This window comes from Liolophura sinensis, chromosome 6, assembly GCF_032854445.1.
Source record: "Liolophura sinensis isolate JHLJ2023 chromosome 6, CUHK_Ljap_v2, whole genome shotgun sequence".
NCBI classification, from domain to species: Eukaryota; Metazoa; Mollusca; class Polyplacophora; order Chitonida; family Chitonidae; genus Liolophura; species Liolophura sinensis.
The window spans coordinates 21138604-21158537 of record NC_088300.1 but is presented as its reverse complement, the minus strand read 5'-3'; positions in this window follow the sequence as shown (position 1 = coordinate 21158537).

Here is a 19934-nt window from a genome sequence, read left to right as displayed (position 1 = left end):
TGCAGTACTGCCACGGAAACTTCAGTGAAACTGACTGCAGTACTGCCACGTAGACTTGCGGGCAAACTGACTGCAGTACTGCCACGGAAACTTCAGTGAAACTGACTGCTGTACTGCCACGGAACCTTCAGTGAAACCGACTGCAGTACTGCCACGGAGACTTGCGGGGAAACTGACTGCAGTACTGCCACGGAGACTTGCAGGGAAACTGACTGCAGTACTGCCACGGAAACTTCAGGGAAACTGCCTGTAGTACTGCCATGGTGGTTTCAGAGAAACTGACTGTAGTACTGCCCCGGAAACTTCAGGGAAAGTGACAGTATAGTTCAGCAACGGCGGCTTGAGAGAAACTGACTGCATTATTGCCTCGGGAACTTCAGGGAAATGGACTACAGAACAGCCACAAAGACTTTCAAAGAAAATGGTCATAATACAAAAAAAAACATACACATGTATATCTCCTTCAGAAGTCTTACATACAGTACTCACTCCTTGAATCTCAGTATTCGTCGTTCAGAAAACTGTTTAATCTCCCGCCATTATTTCCCGATTGACCTGTTAACTTTAATGTGCTCTCTATATATGTATAGCCTCATCAGAGAAAATCTGACGGGTAATTGATTAAGCGGTTTCCTTTTACTAGAGATATTTGTATATAAGCTGTAGTTCTGGAAAATCTTTAATCATCATTAAGAGCTCACAATGTATGATTGCGCCAATCTCCTTAACAAGTGGTATAAATATGTAAGACTATATGGTGCATTTGAGCCACAGCTTATATATCCTGACGCAAATAGGCCTGTATAAGTACCCAGTACATATGACATAGCTCATTCGAGGGCAGAGAGACGGTATCAACAAGGTAATTAAATAAATTAATATCTTTACATATATAGGTGTGTATGTATTAATCTCTATATTACTGTTAGCCGTCAAGTCCTGGTTGATACTTTCAAAACCGAATAAATATGAAACTAGTTAATGTACAAGTCATTACAGTAATATACTTATATATTCCATATAACATTATTATAATATTACATATTCTGTAATATTCTATTCCACAGCATGTCAAGGTAAAATATCAGTTTTCTGTTTTATATATTGTATAAAAACGTCTAAATTATTAAGAAGGTTTTTAGAGATACAGTGATACAATAATAAAAGACATCTTGTTAGAAATGGAATCAGTATAAGATAAATACCGTAAATGCACAGGGTATCAACACTTATAAACAAGCTATAACTTCGTAAATATACACGAATGTGTAAGAAACGCTGGATAGAAACATGTGATTTCATTCTACAGTATTCTGTTGTTGTTGTTGTCGTTCTTGTTTTTCTTTGATAATATGTATGTATATACCTTAAATAAACTCAAATTTCACTCACAAAATTGCATTTTTACAGGTAAATAAATGTCACAAAATATTATTTTTGGTGCTGAAACTTTCATTTTTCCAGTAGAATATCATCTCATGTTCCAAGCAAACCTCAAAACTCCATTCTGAAATCAACAGAACTCTCGGTTAGTCATGGACGAAATTCATGGGTATATGGACATAAAAAATTGCTTTTGTGGATGTTTTATCACCTAAACTGGGTACAAAAAAACAAATTAAACCTTTGCTGCATATATATGCATTAAACTTGCGTTTGTTTTTACCTAATTCTCCAAGAGATCTCGCTCTACATGGGCAAAGATGCGTCTCTATAGCTGGACAAAACAGGCATTAATTTCGCCAAACGAAATTTCTTTTTCGGAACTACATGCTTGTTTTTAGTTTTAATAGGTCTATATTTTGGTCGAGAGAAAAATAATATTTGTATAGCTTTTAGTATATCGTTTTATACATATATATTGCAAGAAAATGCTATGTGTTCTTTGACACATTTTCAGCTCGACACGTAAACGGCGGATAAATTTTATTCTGATGACATTTCTATATATACTTATGATGGGTGACTCAGTACTACACATATGTTTATATATTCTGGATAGATTCTCGGGTATATTTAACACAGAAAACAAAACATTTTTCTCATAAAACGATAACAAAGACCATCTTATAGCATGGATCAAGTGCACTCTAGTAATCTACAGGGCAAGTTGGTTCACGACCTTTTTAGAAATCCTTCTCCTTATATAATAAACGCTGTACGTTTGTTTTTATGACCCACCTATATATTGGTGTATTTCACTATACATGAGCTGAGCAGCGTATAACGGGACAAATATGCACCCCAAGACATGATCAACCAGGATTAACGTTTCCAGTCCACAAGAACGTGTTATGACCGGCAACAGCCTTTAATCCTCTCGGATATGGATTAACGTTATAACAAATGGGTAACCGCAAATCCGTAAGAACCTGCAAAATGCCCGATTAAAATTTAGAGCAAACTTGGCACGGGCTGGTATTTTTGCCAGGACGATAAGTAAAATCCTAAATTTCTCCGCGGAGACTCTTGGGCTTTGTTATGATCACAGAAAACTAGTCTTGCACAATTAGCCGACGTGCTCGAACCAGGTCTAAGGGCTTAGCAAAAATACCCCAGTTTTATAATGCTTGGGATAATCTGCTGTAATCTGGTTGGGCTGGTAAACAGCAGTTCTCCAGGGATATGGGGAGACATAGGTCAGTAGCGCCTTACAACACCACCCGTGCAATAGAAGGAGTTACCCAAAAGCTTGAACCTTATTCTATTGTTAAAATCACCAACATTTAATTGTATAAATATACTTATGCAGATACCTTTACTACATGAATTTGGAGTAAAAACATCCGGTGAATGTGTCTCCATATACATGCATGTATAGCAAGGAAAGTCCTAAAAAAGCAAGAGTACCGAACATAACAAACCAAATTAGATATACTTGTAAATAGGCACAGGGAAATGGAAATCGTGTGAATGTTTTGATAGATTAAAACAAAGGAAATTAATTGGTTAAGATAACAATTTTAGGAAATACATCAAGTTGATGATATTAACAAATACTTCTCTGTGTAATTAATAGGACGAATTATAGCAGTTTCACTCTCTGAAACGATCTAAGAAGTATTCAGTGTCATTCTTATTTTAATAAATTTTGCAACAGGTATACTGTATATGGACTGTACATGTAGATAAGCATGCAGACATATTGGAGGGCTTTGAAATTTACAAATATATATTGTTGTATCAATAGTACTGGACCTTTAAAAGTGTGCGTGCTTAATAAAGCGTTCATGTACTGTTTAAAATCATATACTTTACCTCAGAAAAGCAATTTCCCGAAAACGTTTCTCCGCGATATGTCCATGGTATTGCAATAACAGAAACTATTTATTTCTTTTATTTATTTATTTGATTGGCGTTTTACGCCGTACTAAAGAATACGACGACGGCAGCATTATGGTGGGAGGAAACCGGGCAGATCCTGGGTGAAACCCATGACCATCCTCAGGTTTTTGCAAGACCTTTCCACATAAGGCGTGAGAGGAAGCAGCAGGAGCTGGACTTGAACTCCTGGCGATCGCATTGGTGAGAGGCTGCGCCGCGCTGGCGTACTAACCCTCGCGGCCACGGAGCCCCCTCCCTCCCATTCCGAAATTGTTGTGAAATAGTAATGTTGTATATATACCATATTTAGGTATACCATGTTTAGACGTTTTGAAATATATCTATATATGTACCGAATTTTGAGGCTTATTATTGACATATGTGTATTTGCCAGAGTGTAGTACGTGTGTAAGAATAACATGGTTTACTTCGGATTCATGGAAGCAGATTGATGGGTTATACACATGTACCTTATACACCAATACAAAGTGATGGGGCGTTCTGGAGACATTCTGGATTATAGAGTGTCCCAGTAAGTATCACGCTTTAGGGATGACGGCAGCGACCGATAAACCATGTAAATTATCCACTCATATGGTTATTTATTAAAACTGTCCCGCAGAACTTAATTTAACAGGTTATTTCATGAGTTTCCCACGCTTCCAAAGTATGCCTCGTGAACGTTGGGTCTAAAAAGTATCATCATCCGATTACCCGATTAACCCTTTTACCGGCACTTATGGGTGAATTTCGCATGTGTGCATATACCCGGCAACTTTGGACAACTCGGTATTTGCATCGTTACTTTCACCGACACTTTCCTTGTTTGATTCCAGTGTAAACATTGTCGGTTACTGAGCGTGTTACGTTACACTGATATTATAAGGTATCGATGTTTACACATGACAAAATGACAGGCGTGTGCTGTCACTTCCGCGTGTAGCCACATACGATGGAACCACTGGCTGGGGGTGAAGAAAGCGGAGAGACCTAGGGAAAATTGTGCAGTGCCGAGTTGGGACAGTCACGTATACCTTGCCACTACCATCACTGCGTGTCACGTAGACAACTGTAGCCTTCCCCGCAACCATCAACCAATCAGAAATCTTCAGCCATTAAGACCAATAAACGTTGTCGTAACAACGGCGCTGCATAGTACTTCATGCATTTTCTTGCAAAAATAAACACAAAAGTGGTTTCAGTCATAAACTTCCATACTATATTGGTGAAAAGCAAATGGGCAATCATCGTCATGACGAGGTTGAACCAATTGCATGGTGAGAAGTCGAGCACCTAAATGCCACAGTGCTATGTCCCGCTACCTGTTTTAGTAGCTGTTAAAACTGCATACACTGAAAAAGCAGATGTTTGGCATTTAAACGCGCGATAAACCTCTCTTTGCAACAGAAAGTAAACGTGCTTAATGTTTAATTGTATCACACTTAAACATTTTTAGTCGACAAGACTTTTAACTTGTAAACATGTTAAGCATACATTCTATTAACACCTATAGAATATTATTCACGTTTATATTCTAAACACTTCAGAATGTTTATTTTAGGCAACAGATAATAAACACTCCCAATATGTTTATTACCTGTGTATAAACATCTAACGTGTAACATACAAATAGCTCATATTCAACATGTTAAACATATAACATTTAAATACTTCTATCCAACTGTAATCTCCAGTCAGGCATCACTTAAAAGTTTTAAACCTCAAATCTATGTGTACTTCCTCCATTATTTGTGGTTTGGTGGTGAACATTCTTAAGCAATATGCATGATTGCATTTATACGATAAATGTAAGTATTTAAGATAAAATAACTGTATGTATTTATAAATTCAAACAATGTATTTATGAAATAAACACACTTATTTACCAAATAAACACACTTTGAACATATCATACGTTAGCAATTACAGTGTATGCCAGTTTTAGAAGCAGTGTTATGGGCGATTTTCGAATAAATTGTCGCCTGTTGGAAATAAAAGACAGCTCTTTCTTTAAGATATTAAACATTGCTTTTTTTATATTGCAAAGCGTCATTCAGTATTTTATCCGATCAAGAATTTCTCCGCTTATAACCACTTGAATGAAGAAGCATCAGCAGATTCCAATAATGTCATGAAGACTTTGGTATATGTCATATTTAGATGCTTCAAACAAGTCTTATATAGCCCTTAATACAAGATGTGTTCACTAAATGCATCGTGTTCGCTGTATTATAGTGAGAGTGAATTATATAATTGAGTTTAGTCAAGTTTTCCTTGTGAATGTGCACGTGAAGCATTCAGAAAAAGCTGGCAGGTTATGAAATAGTCGGTATTCCTGCCAACTTTGAGGTACTTTGAGCGGAGAGAATTGGTTGTAGAACACTTACATAAAATTTCTGCAACAGCAGGAGCTTTAAAACATTTTTACACATAAATGGAAGAATTCAGATGAAATGTTTTTCGCCAGTATAACGATAAAGACATAAAGAGTAGAGACATATCGACTTTTTTTTTCAAAATTCAAAGAGTTTTACAGAGAAAGGCCCCATAGACAATGTTTTCTGTGGTGTATAGAGATAAAGGTTTCGCCTTTTAAAGGTAAGGTGTTTCATCACAGAGAAAATATATGTTTCCCGCAGTCTATATATACAAAGACTGTCTACGTTATACCTTATATCTGTTGAAGGAATGTGGTGAGTCTATGCGTCGAAGCAGACATTCGTATAACAGCCGTCAAGCAGGATCGACGTTGCAAGTCAATAATCACAAGGTCCTTCCTAAAACGACGTTTAACACCAACTACCAAAGTACTAAGAAAGTATATAAAGTACGAAACAGATAGCTTCAAGTAGATTTCCTGAAGAGATTTACATCATTTACATTTTCATGCGGATGCTTAATAATCCGTTTGATGCAGAGTTAACACGATTCAGTGAATCCACATTCTAATTTCTCAACAAATTCTTCTATCGACCATCTTTGCTGGTATGCCATATAGTCTATATATTATATACATGGTTGTGTGTCGTCCCCATTCAAGATCAAACAGGTAAATTATCTGATAACTTCAGTTTAAGTCATAGAGTTCTTAAGGAATTACAAGGTATGAGTCAAGGAAAATGCATCAAGCTGTTCACCTGGAGGGCACTTAAGCGTATAAATAAAAAGCACCAGCTAAAGCTGGCAATCCAAGAGGGATGATAAAGATCTTTCTCTCTTCGGTGTAATTGGTATAAGTAAGGACCGTAATTGGGTTATGAAATGGCCATGCCATTCTGAGGTTAAAATGGACTGTGTAACATCTGCATATACATGTATAACCATAGCTTTACCCGCCCCCATCACACTTCTGACAACTGGCAGATCCATGAGCAAATAAGTGATTTTTTTCATCTGTAGCTCTTTTATTCTATTTCATCCGATTTGTGAGCTGTAAGTCCGACATTCGTATACCACGCGAAAATCGTGCATTCCGAATTGATGATCACATGTCACGGTTCCAAATCCATATTAAATCTTCTCAAAGGAATATGTAAGACATCATTATCTAGTAAAAAGAAATATATGGACTATATATATGGACTATATGGAAAATATATTCACACACACACACACACACACACACACACACACACACATATATATATATATATATATATATATATATATATATATATATATATATATATAGCTATCTCAGTCGCGCTTTGATTGCCACTGTTCAAAAAAGTGTCATTTCTAAGTATTAAACATTATACAGATAGTGCATTCGGACATCAGGAACTGTCAGCTCGAGAGAGGTGATATTCAACGAGGGCCAAGCCCGAGTTGAACATAACTTCTCGAGTGATCACAGTTTCTGATGTCCCACCCTACAGCATGAACTATCTGTACAATGTCAGGAATCAGAAATTGTCAGCTCGAGAGAAGTGATATTCAACGAGGGCCAAGCCAGAGTTGAATATAACTTGTCGAGTGATGACAATTCCTCATATCCCACCCCACAACATGCACCATATGTTTTATTATACCGAAAAAAAAACAGTACCTTTCCGAGTTGTACTTTAAATCTCCGAATTTGTACGTCGATGAGGGAGCTAAAACCACCGCCCGGTTGTTTACTTTGCGAACAAGCAAACACCAAAGAGTTCTCAAAGGGAGATAGCTTCTGTGGAATAAACGCACGTGATCGTTGGATATTAGCACGAGATCGTTGGATATTACGTCGTGAACGTGGGATTGTGAGCGGGACGTTGGATTCCTTGGCGTGCGTGATCATTGTACATCATGTTTGCGAAATATCATGTGACCGTCTGTCGACCAATGGAAACCGAGAATTACCCTATGAGGTATAATAAAGATACTTGCATAACCCCATCCACACGTTTATATATAAGCATCACTGTTGTCTTACCTCGAGTACATATTTTCTCTTCAAGATGGATATTAATATTACACTGAATACCAGTTTTATCTTCATTCACAATATCAAGGAAGGCTGGCCACCCTTAGCTTCTCTTTGCAGTATGATATCCGCATTAATTAAAAACGTATAATACCAAATTTCCTTTATATAATGTATGAAAATGTATTAAATTAAAACGGCTAATTCATTAATTCTCAATTTTTAACATTCATAACTTGAGAAATTAATGTGTAGTATTTCAAAGTTGAAGAGTGACACTGACCGTTTGAGGAGTGACATATACAAATGTACAATTTTACTTAGTTTCCATTTATAAAATTGAGGAAGCCCTATTTTTTCGTGCATCGTGTAGTGGCTCTAGATGTTCAGATAAACATCCGCGCACATGGGATAATGGTGCCGCAAAACGGCCAAACGTATTTGAACAAATATACACACGTGTGCCTTTTATGTCTTTAATGAAATGAAATTATCCTAATTGATGTGGTTGATTGATGATTAAACCACACGTCAGCGAGCATATTGTGCGGTAAGTCACTCCGTCTGTTCCCCTCCGACCAGGTGGGTTGGGATTGTTTGGCAGCCACTTCCCCTGCTTGACGTGACTCGAAAGCATTGATTCCAGAACTAATTTGTTAAAATGTGTAAAACAAGTAATTAGGACAAGATTCATTACCGTTATCAGCTAGAGATCAATACGATGTTTGGCGTTACATGTCCATAACGAGCATGGCGTTTTGAATGGTTCGCGGACCACTGTGCATTGGCGGAGCATCGCAAAGAGCAACATCTACCCGCGTGTGACGGGCACTAACCCGAAGCATGGGCATGTTAGAAACTCTTAACAGAGACGATCCCGTGAGACGGGGATCGGTCAGGAATGGGGCAGAAGAGTCGTGATTACCAGAATTCAGAAGGCGTGTAAAGCTGCTGTACGAGTGTGTAATCCGATGTGATAACGCTGGGCCTTCGCCCGCACATCGGCTCCCCTGAGAGGACGACAGAAATCCTCCGTACTCCATTCAACTGAACGCTTCAGTTTATAACAGAGCATTTGACATTCTGTTAATAGAGACGAGAAGAGGGCTGAACAGATGTTCTCTTCAAACTGATAAGTTAAGAGGTTCTTAATAAATAGGAGTATATATTGATAACGCTGTTAAATGATAAGGGCATAACAAGCCTCTAGCTGTCTCCCTCGGTAGCTCTGATCTTGGGAAGTAGGATGAGGTTGTAGATAACCGCAATACTCCCACCTCAAGGGATCGAGCTGTTTTCGGTAATCAGCAACTCTTTCTCACTCCCTGACTGCATCAGTTCTCTAAGTAATTAGCAGATAACGGTAAGGCGCTGCCTACCTGTCCGTGTCGGCGTTCATGTGTATGGTAATCAGCATAGCTACAAAATCCTACCCGTGTACCCATAGTGATGGTGTTGTTGGCAATCCACATAACACATAACATTCACATACAAGGACATATATCTGACAATTTTTGCTTACGTTTAGCATAAATGATTCTAGATTTAAACAGCCAGGACAGCATTTCAGCAATTTCGTGGCAATAGTTTGTAAAAAATTAACCCTTTATGTTCAAACTCTCTTGATTGTGAGCATGTTGATGCAAAACAGCATATAACAACAAAGCTCTCTCTACCTGGCTGCACCATCTTCGTCAGCAGCATACAGATGCAATAATCTTTCTCCCTTGCGGGTTTAAATGCGTAATCAGCATATAATCACAAATCTCTCTCTACTTGGCAGTACGATCTTCGCCATCGCCATATAACGACAAAACTCTCTCTGCCTCTTCGTAATCAGCATATAAGGGCAAAACTCTCTCTACCTGTCCGCGTTATCTTTGTCATCATCATATAGATGCAATATACTATTTCTACCTGGCGGGGTAATCTTCATCATCAGCATATAACGACAATCGCGCGTGAATTCGTTTTTTCTGATATAAATGTATTTGCATTAAAGATTTTGATATCTTTCAGGCCATAGTCGCCCTGCTCAAACCGTCTGCATTGAAACCATCTTCATTCTCCAGATGAAAACATTCTGTTTAGTTTGGTTGGCTAACAATGTTGCCAACTTCATTTCATAAATTCATCTGTTTACATTTCTTGGTCAGCAAAGTGATAATGGAAAAAAAATTGATGTCTTTGTGTTGGCAAGGAGTTTGTAATTAGTCCGTCTTTAGTCTAATCTGGAAAAAACTCTAAGCGAAGTTTGTGGCCAGGAAGATGTCTCGTGCAAGGGTCATGTGACCTGTACGTCACTGTTTGATCAGTAAACGCTCACGTGAGCTGTCTAATCAACAGGCAAACGTTTTAATTTATATCATCATTACTCGATTTTGTGAATCTTTTGTTGCCAACCAGTACAATGTGTTTTCATTTTCAAATTCTGAGTAGACTGTGTGACTATGAATATATTAGGTTCGTTCAGCAGGCGGGCTTGTTTGGTCAATGGATTTATGAACTGGGTAAAGATTTCTCGCTCCATTCACGAGTCTTGCGTCCTCTTCGGAACTGTTTCTTGACAGCATTTGATACAGGACCAGAATACTTGATTACAGACGTTTGCCAAATTTCCCCACACGTGTGCGTCAGTTCCCATGCGGACAGAACATGGCTGAGAAGTCTTAGGGGCCGCCGTTTTTCTATTTCCGAAACGTATCCCAAGTAAAACCTGTACGACGTCGGCGTCCGTAACTTACATCAACCCTATACCTTCTGATTGCCAGGTATATAGTGGACCAGGATATAGAGCGCGGAAGTAGACAGACTAAGATGTAAAAATCACGCCGATCGGCAACTGTATTCCTGCGAGCGTTGACATTAGAAGATATCCCCTGCGATTGTGTACAATTCAAACATATCATAGCAGACGGACTGTCTAAGCGAGTGGCCGTCCGTCTCTAGCTGGCGGTGAGAGAATAGTCGACGGTATCGCGTGTCCTACCCTCCGACACACATTGTACACTTCACATTTAACTATGCTCCCTATCACTTTCCCTAGGATCGCCTTAAATGGTATTTGTATGTGACATTGGGGAGCGAGGGCCGGGTGAGAAAAAGAAGATTGCCGTCTCCCCGACCTAGGTAAATACAACACGGTAAGATGACACCGTCGAAGAGCGTGTTGTCATACAAAGATAATTGAAGGAGAACGGTAAGGATGTGGAGAATATAGCCGGTCCGAGAGGGAGACTTCATCAATCACGGGGGCCGGGGTCTAGGGTTCACCCATCTGACGACGACACGACAATCAACCTTTAGAAAACTGTCACCTTCGGAAAGCGCTGAGCAAAATGTCCACACAAAAGCATGAAAGGGCGCGGCGTTGTGAGGACGCTTTCGGAGAACGTGATTTCTGTAGGGTTGTTCAGGTGGGTGTTGTGGAGAGAGACAGGTTGGGAGCACCTCTACCGAAATCTACGTCTCTCCACCTCTCAGACGAGATCAATTAAGTCAGGAATAGCAATGAGGTTTGTAGATGCCATACCTTCGGCAGGTAGACGAGCGAGGGTGGGGACAAACGAACCTAACGGAACAGGTATAGAGATCAGAGCCGACATCGCGCGCCTCCTGAAACACGAAGCCTTTTTATCTGTGCCGAGAAAGAAAAAAAAGAAATGGTTTCATTAGGAAAGCTGAGACGTCAGGAATTGCTCTGGGACTTAAACACGAGAGAGACAGGGAGATGAGAGGGCAGTGGAACCGGAGAAAACGGGGAGAGGAGTTGTTCTTCTGATCGACTTGCTGCTCAATGGGGACTCGTCTTCTCGAATAACCCCGCTACTCTATGAGCAGGCTCGCCGAGCACGGAGATTTAATACGCGACAAGGTCTTCAGGGAGCTAACTGCCTTTTAGTTTTCACCGCTTGTTTATGAATATTTCATTGGTTGTTTGGCTGACTGGCTGTAGTGGTGCTCTGATGAGTGGCCTGGATACAAACCACTAACTGAGGATCCAATTAGTTAACGTTTATTGATCTGCCGTAAAATCTCTGCCGCCTCACAGACAGCTAAACACCCATTTTCTCTTCTCCGCTCAAGTCGCAATATTGTAATTGCTTGGGGAATTCAGCGCTTATGGAGCATGTCAAATAGCTCTCTAACAAGCCATCAAACCCCTCCCCCTTCTTTATAGTCTTAAGCGCAGAGAGAAAACAAACCAACAACTCCTCACCAGGTCCTGGTGACTAATTCTCTCAAATATATACCCTATCCCCGAATGATTCGGTACGAGCCCTCTAAATCACCTTCTACAAGCTTCCAAGGACGTTGTACAACAATATATACTGACGCCTTCTTTTGTCTTCTGTTCATCCCCCAGGCCTGGTTTCTCTTTTCATGTTACTGTTATTAAATGTGACGACAACACTGCATTTTCTTTCATTCTAGATCAGTGACATCTAATAAATTGCTTTTATCATCAATGTATTTTTTTTTACCTATAATTTTGCTGAAACCATGGTGCTATGGGGCGTGTAAGGTGATAGTATTCAAGAATTTACTTTAACAGTTGGAATAAAACCTTACATGAAGTAAACTGGTATGAGCTCGTATTTCACAGGTTACGTGTGGCCAAGTGACACACCTGCGTGGCTGCTCTGGTTTTACTTTCAATACTACTGTTTTTATATCACTATCTTACAACTCCTGTTTTTTTTTAATTTGTCTGTAATACAGGATTGCGAGATAATTGTGATCTGTAACTGGCTATAGTTAGACTGGGGCATAACATACATATGTAAATACTTTTTAAGGTTTTGAATTGAATTCAGCAATTCACACTCTGGAAGTGTTTTAGGCATGCAGCACTAAAGAGTTCGCCAATGCAGCAATTTCCCACTTAAGATTATTGAGCAGAACCTAATGTCGTCATCATGACAGTAGGGTAGACCTAGCTCGCAGACCTCCAAGCCAATGTCACATATTGGTGCCTTACGACAAAGATCGCAATACATGCGCAAGATCGAATCCCGCTGGGGTGAGGAAATATTCGATATTTCCCAGCTGGTCATTTCCCGTGGCCTTGGTGACAACAAGCTGTAGACGAGGCTCGAAGGCATCTAGCGCACATTTAGGCTTCTCTGCTTTCGTAAGAGCATCTATGCGATTCTTCTTTGGTTTTGTCCTTCAGCTTTATGACGTACATTAGTATACAACTGCGTCACATGTGGGAAAGTTTCCTTGACAAAGGTTTGTGGTATATAGCGTGCACACCTGTTAGCTGTATTCATGAAACGTACCTTCGTCACTGAAATACTATCGAATCTGTGCGTCGAAATAGACACCGTATACCAGTCGTCAACCAACATAAGGACAATTGTTTCAGGTCAATAATCGTAAGGCCAATTCCCAAAATGACGTCAACACAAACCAGCAAAGAACTAAGAAAGTATACAACGGTCAAAAAAGGATGGAATGATTCAAAGAAAAGCAGTCATTAGTTTTCAATGATGTTGGAAAGACACAAGGTATGTTCTAGGCAAGTGAGTGAGATCAGTATTCAAATCGTGTACCGTACAAGAATATTAGTTGTGGACAACAAAATATGTTTCCCAGTGGCAACTGTTAATATATCCAAAGTCGCCATTTAATTCAACAAGATGAATGTACAGCCCCTATTAACCCGGGTTAAGTGAAATTAGACGCCAAAGGAAAACAAATTGGGCAGTAACTATTCTAGAAGGCAGAATATCTCCCTAATATTACAAAGTTAAAGTGATCAGAATATTTATCTTTGCTTTGAGTGTAACTGTTCATATGTGCAATTATGCTTGGTGATTTAATTCAACACGACAAATATATGGTCTGATAGTAGTATTCCCCTGGCATGTGAATCGTAAATAACGCTGGTAACATGTCAGTGAGAAGAAATCATTAGATTTTAGTGATACACTAAAAACAGTCAGTGAACAATTTCCATGTCAAATATATAGATGTATACAGTATGTATTTCAATGGCAGTTTTGATTGTAGCTTTTCATATAAAACCACCATGTTGATGTAATGAGCATTTTTGTATGTAAAAACTGTTTCTTTTTAGATATACATTCCAGGATTTTTTAAAAAATGTTTTAGAAAGCTTTTACGTCGGTTTCCGACCTCTAGGTTCCCTTCGGCGCCGGTAAACGTACCCCTCGTAGCGATCAGACAACAGACTTTACAGGTATATATTGTTACGTAATATGTTTAGGTCAGTGAGCCTATTTTTATTCCCGTAACATGTCCTTGGTTTGCTCAGCTGTTAGTTTACTTAACATTTTAATACTTTGTTTGGCTTTATACTAATGAAACACATTATGATGTCGTATTATCCACGTAAACGTATTGCATTTCATGAAGTTTTCCAAAATTTGCAACTATGCATGTAATTGCATTTTGTTGAAACCACAAACGCCTTTCTTAAATGTACCCTTGAATTCCTCGATTATGAGACATTTTCTATGACACGGTTTATGTCGCAAAACACTGCCTTTTTGGCTAAAAATACTACATTGAGGTCATGAAATAGTTTTCTTGATACTCTGACATTTAACGGCAGTGTACGCTATCAGAGGCTTTTCCCTAATGAGACCACGTGGCATTTTCCGAGACGCGTAACAATTTGTCGCCGTACAAGATTATCTAAAGGGCCAGCACTCTCGAGCGAGGTAAAACTTTCATTTAAAATCTTCGGATCTCTCCTTTATGGAACTCGGATTTGCTTTTCTGCTCAACGGGCGCTGGCCTGGATTCTTGTGGCCGGCTTGTCAAATTCTGAAAGCAAACTCCGAGAACGGTGAAGGGCAGGACGAAGACTCCAATTCTGCCGTCAATTACAGGCTGTTAGTAACGGTCTTAATCCCTCAGTACACGGAACGGATTATCGGCTGGGGCTGGAAATCGGTGATTGGGAGTTCACAGGGCAGACGGCCACGTGGTGCCACACGAAACCCCCGGGCTACATCAGCCTCCCCTCCTCCCTCCGTCCACCACACAGCCTCCCTCCTTCCCGTCTCCTGCTGCTAGGGATTAAGACATCACTGTGATGGTTAAAAAGGCCTTTCTGTTCAGTTGCCTATGTAATCAATGATTTCCTCTGCCCGTCCGCCACCACCAGGCCTCATCCATGCTCTCTTACTATTGTCCTCTGTGACAGAGCCAAGCCAAACCTAGCACATCTTCCGCTACAACACCGAAGGCTTTCCGCCAACTTATCCCCAAATCGGGCTCCAGGAAATCCACAAATGAATTGTTTACTTAAATCGCTAATTCGCTTGAAATGAGCCTTTTGCAACTGAATGGCTCCATTTGGCAAAAACTTCACGCCTTTCTTAAAGTAACTATTATTAATCGAAATAAAGTTTAGATCAATGGCGAATAAGTGTCTACATATGTATTTTTTGGTATGTTAAGTTACAATAAACCGCTTTGCATATATCCTATTAAAGGAAGCATTTAAACAATTCTCTGAAGAAATACTAACATTCCATCAAATTTGCGTGAATAGAAGGGGAGGTAACTCTGACCATTTTAATCACGTACACATATTTTTATTATAACAGGCACATGTAAACGGCTGCATACAGAAACTTTCATCTTTCGTCGTTTAAATATGTCTACACCATCATATGCATGTATGTTATAGTTGTATAATCGCATGAGGAATTTAAAAAATAATCCCTAACTCGAGTTACAAAGCAAGTATATAATAAATGTATACACAATATTTATTCAATATGTGACATGTAGAATGGACTGTCATTGGTTTTTCGAGAGGAGATAACCGATATTTGCGGCGTGAAATGTAAACAAATTTCCTACACATAATCAATAGCTAGCACCTAGGTCAAACCAAGAAGTTATATTCAGCCACGTTTTAAACCCAACATTCTTGAATACTACCTTTTCCATAAGTATAAGTGAAACATTCATGAGTATTTGAATATTTAAACAAATAAATATTCAGAAATTTTGGAAAAAGGATGGAGTTGTCCTATCGATCTTATTGATTTCTACCGATGCTGACTAAAAGCTGACCAAAACCTGTCTCCTCTAGATTTGAACTGTGCTGCCCTGCCGCTTCTAAGCACAAGCCTACGTCCGTGTTCTACAGTATGAGCCGATAATCACCTATATGATGGACATATTTCAGTGACATCATAATCAAAGATTTGTAATTGACAAAATGTAAAAGACATTACGCTAATATCATGCAACAGTGTGGCAACCAAACGTTCTTAAGGGTGATTGTATACGTCACTGGTTATATAATTCCTGTTACTCTTGAAGCATCCAGATGAATCAATGACATTATTCTATGGTCGTGGTAAGGCTGCGGCTTTTAGTCAGGATTTCGTCAGCCGCATAGGAGACGGGTTTCTTCAGGCGCTGCCTGGTTTCCTCCGGCAATAAAGCTTACCGCTGTCGCATATACTTGGAGAGAAATATTCTTGGAAACAGAGTAAAACGCGATAAAAAAATTAAAAAATAAAAATTATCGTGAAGTTAATTTGCAGAATTAGGTTTTAAGAAATGCTGTGATACTATAAATGCAATTCATTAAAAATCACTGGCCTAGAATTATTCAAAATGCTGTGTCGTCATCATATTTAATAAACAATAACATGAAAACACGAATTATGCTCACACGTAAACTCTTTTATTCTTTTGTCGCTCTTTTGTCTCAAATGTCACATAGCCTTTGTTGTCATGAATTTATTTGACTTAGTTTATTTATTTAATTGGTGTTTTACGCCGTACTCAAGAGTATTCCATTCATACAACAGCGGTCAGCATTATGGTGGGAGGAAATCGAGCAGAGCCCAGGGGAAATTCCTGACCATCCGCAGGTTGCTGTCAGACTTTTTGCCATAAATGTCATTTATGTTACTTCTACGGGCTCTGTATGTGTATATTTCTATTTACATATCGAATTGCTAAAATTTTACTATTTTATTTGCATATCTTAACTAATTTTTTTAGCATTATTCTTTAAGGATTTATACCGGTCATGTTAATATTCTTTATTTAGACAAATAAGTCAGCATGCTCTATACATCCACTATATGTACGCTTTCATGTTTCTAGCTTCGCCTCTTTACCTAGATTAGAGGCAACTAAATATAAGTGTAATGATTAAAGGTTTTAGATTGAGGCAATGTGTTCATATCTCATATAAGTGTGACCATTTGCCAAGAATATATCATTGTCGTCGCTGCTCTGTTTTTGCTCTCTGTGCTGTAGAATGTTACATATTATACTATCATTCAAATAAACATAACCCGTGCACTATGTTAATTTTCTGTTGACATTTGTCAGTACAGCTCAGATATAAATCTAGGGTTGAAAACAGGCATTTTGGTTTGTTTTACCTAATGTTTACCTAAATTGCTACTATTTATGCATTTACATGAACAGTTAGGATAAAACCCTGACTGAGGTAAATTGACAAGAGGCTGTATTTCACCGGTTATGCGTGGTCATTTGCCATTTGTCGTCGCTGCTCTGGTTTTGCTCTCTATACTGTACGTCTTTAATGATATTATTGCACGCGCCGCCAGTCAAAGTAGACGTTCAGGGTTAATAATCACAAGAACAGTTTCCAAACCAACGTTCAACACAAATCACCTAATCAACTTACAATACATATAAAGTAAGAAATTATGACGGATTCATGCATGCAAAGAGATATCCAATAAATTTCATGTCGGCTTCACGCGCGGTCTCGGAATTCATTCGGCATTTTTAGATTGCCCCGCTATCAAGTTCAATGAATAGACAATATGTAGTGAGTAAATAAATAAACAAATAGATCCAATGAAGGCGAATATATTTGATTATACACCACAATACAATAACCCGTTATATAGTCAACTATTCCAGCACCCATCCAATACAACAGTTGGTCTGTTTCGAGTAACGGTCAAAGAATCCTCGCTGTGTTATACTTAAATCAATGTAAGATAAGAATTCAAATTATCATTCTTTTTAATCATGACTTCACTTTATTTAGATGTCACGCCGTGCGATACTTAATTTTAACAATTTAAATCCGTTAATACACGTATTGTCCTTTATTACGGCGCTGGTCAACAAGTTAAACATGGAATTTACATACAAATTCAAGAACAAATTCAGTTAGTTGTTAATATCCAGTTATCGTCAATCAGTTATTGAACCAATTACCGTTTTCTTTACTATATATGATATGTTGATATATGATAACCTAATAATGTGCTACTTGCAAGTTTCTTATTGCGTACATTCAGTGTACATGAATGTGTCACGGTAAAGAACGCGTATACGTGCTCGAATTGTGTGTATACATATCGTACATTGTCAGTGTGACTGACGAGGACTGTGATCAACTCTACCTTAAGCCACTCTGCGGAATCACCATAGCTTAGCTTTGTTCAGTTTATTACTAATATCAGGTAACGAGATTGATTAAGCGACCGAGACTGAAACTAAGCTCTTTTCCTGAATGAAGCACGCAGATGAAATCGCTGCGAAGAGGGCTTACTTTACAAGGCGGGATAATACAACCACCGTTTGCAGAGAACAGGCCATATTTCCGACAAAGAATACTGGAGGGAAATTGATCAAAAATGTAAAATTGTTTTGAGATAAAAGGTGGATCATAGACACTGGAGAGTTCTGCTGAAGAACTAGCTGAAGAATATGAGGTGAGCGTAGAGAAGGAGCTGTTCGCCCGACCCAGTCTATCATTTCACATAAAGAGATCCATAGCTCTCCGTTTTGGGGCTTGAACTGCCATCGATTGGCCATCTTACCCAGTGTACGACTACAAAGGTGATTATTGGGCATGTCATTTTAGCGAGAAGAGCTTAGGGAGGATTAAGACTCTTCGCTCTGGGGTCGGGTGGGGAGACATGGGAGGGGGAAGAGTCTCGGGTCGTATACGCTGTCAAATATGTCACTTCAATGAACAACCAATAATAGGACGATTTCCAGGTTCTTTTGCTTTACTATTTTCTTTTTAAGTTCTTATTTTATTCCGTGTAGATAAAGTAATGGTTTGCCAAATGTCAGTGGAATGACTTATCATAAAACTCTCTGTCCGGTCTCCTTTCACCATAATGTTGACTGCCGTCGTATAAGTGAAATAATGTTAAGTTCGGTGAAACACCAATAAAATAAATAAATAAAATATAATGACAGTCTATAACTGAGGTATATTGACAAGAGACCGTGTTTCATGGGACCGGTTATACATGGGACCATTTGCCAACTGCCACACTGTCGTCGCTGTTCTGGTTAGTTTCGACATGCTCTAAAGATGTTATGTTGTATTTTCTGCTTGAACAAGGATCCTGCTGGTAAGCATCCCCGAGGCCTGGCATCTTGGCATTGTTTTCATGTAGTTGTTGATTGGATGTGAAATTAACACAACATTGCTATGAGTAACTTTGGACCAATCACGTCTAATACATTACTGTTAACATCACTGCATTTTTTTTACCTAATTCTACTTAAGCCGTGGTGTCGGGGAAGGGGTGGGGTATACGTTTCTGTTTTATATTTAACCATTTAAGCCCTAACTGGGGAAAATGACATCAGGCCAGATTTAACCTTTTACGTGTGGCCATTCACCAACTATCCCACTTTTTCCCACACTCCGCCACGTGGCCTGTTATAAATCTCTACAGTGCATGTTATATCTACACATACAGATACGGTTTCTGCTGATACTATACGTCTCTACAGTGCATGGTATATCTACACATACAGATACGGTTTCCGCTGATACTATACGTCTCTACAGTGCATGTTATATCTACACATACAGATAGGGTTTCTGCTGATACTATACGTCTCTACAGTGCATGGTATATCTACACATACAGATAGGGTTTCTGCTGATACTATACGTCTCTACAGTGCATGGTATATCTACACATACAGATACGGTTTTTGCTGATATTATACGTCTCTACAGTGCATGGTGTATCTACACATACAGATAAGGTTTCTGCTGATACTATACGTCTCTACAGTGCATGGTATATCTACACATACAGATAAGGTTTCTGCTGATATTATACGTCTCTACAGTGTATGGTATATCTACATATACAGATAAGGTTTCTGCTGATACTATACGTTTCTTCAGTGCATGGTATATCTACACATACAGATACGGTTTCTCCTGATACTATAC